The sequence below is a fragment of the Mangifera indica genome, chromosome 7 (assembly GCF_011075055.1).
Source record: "Mangifera indica cultivar Alphonso chromosome 7, CATAS_Mindica_2.1, whole genome shotgun sequence".
Lineage (NCBI taxonomy): Eukaryota > Viridiplantae > Streptophyta > Magnoliopsida > Sapindales > Anacardiaceae > Mangifera > Mangifera indica.
Genome location: NC_058143.1, coordinates 8,687,711 through 8,688,829, shown reverse-complemented (window position 1 = coordinate 8,688,829; position 1,119 = coordinate 8,687,711). Strand labels below are relative to the sequence as shown.

At 33.2% G+C, this 1,119-nt stretch overlaps 1 non-coding gene across 1 annotated transcript; it reads left to right on the top strand.

Moving 5' to 3' along the window:
- The first annotated feature begins 308 nt into the window (after positions 1-308).
- LOC123222226 lies at positions 309-410 on the top strand. Its single transcript, XR_006503550.1, has one exon. It is a non-coding gene; the product is annotated as a small nucleolar RNA R71 (small nucleolar RNA).
- The last annotated feature ends 709 nt before the right edge of the window (positions 411-1,119 follow it).

Genomic DNA, 1,119 nt, shown 5'->3' with positions numbered 1-1,119 from the left:
CTCTTCCATATATGTCACAACTCGATATATTCATAGCCTTTATATCCAACTTCTTTAGTTTTTCTATCAGGGCATTTAACTTTGCATTTACCATTGTGATCTCTTTGACTTCATACATCCCAAAAGGTTTCTTTTGTGCAATTCCTTTGTCAAATCATTGAAAACCACTTGCAACCATTCTCTCAATTAGTTGTAAAACATCTTCCGTGGTTAACCTTATGAAAAAACCTTTAGCAGCATCATCTAAATTTCTCTTGATCTATCCTAAATGTGTGTTGCAAAAAGTTTAAACTATAACGAAGTCCGACATGCCATGATATGGACATTGTCTCTGAATTAAACCTCTCCCAATCTTCATATAATGTCCCATCTTTTTGTTGATCAAAAGTGGTAATGTCATTCTTTAACTTCGTTGACTTGCCCAGTAGAAAGTACTTCATTGAGAACGCTTGAGACAATGCATGCCATATGTTAAATGATCTTAAAGCTCTTAAGTCTAACCATGTTATTACTCTATCTTGAAAAGAAAATGGAAACAACCTCAACTTGATGACATCATCTAAAACTCCATTGATTTTGAAAGTATTACATATATGTGAAAATGTTGATAAGTGCATATGTGGATCTTTGGTTGTTACTCCCCCAAATTAATTATGCTAGACCATTTAAGTGATTGGCCACTCGATCTCAAATTTATTTGTTGCCACAACAGGTTTAATAACACTTGAAAACCCATCGTGAGCTTTAGGTACATTATAATCTTATAGTACTTGTGGATTATTTATGTTAAGCAGTTAATGTGCCATATTTATCACTATTTTGTCTTCTTCTTCTTCTTGCTTATTTTTCCTTGGGTGCCTAAGAGTCCTTTTAATCTCAAGATTAAACTCTATTAGGGTGTTTAGAAAATTATACATGCATTAGATAACTTTTTTGTTCTTTGTGTGGCTAGAGAATAATGTCATCCTACCTTTAAGAAGTAGTGTCTTTGTATCTATATAGAACACGAACACAAAAGAAGGTTGGTTGAACTAGAAAAGGCTATTAAGGTTGTGTGATTGAAAGCTTGTGTTTAAGGTAAGAGAGCAGCTAAGGTTGTGCAAAACAAAAGTGTAATTA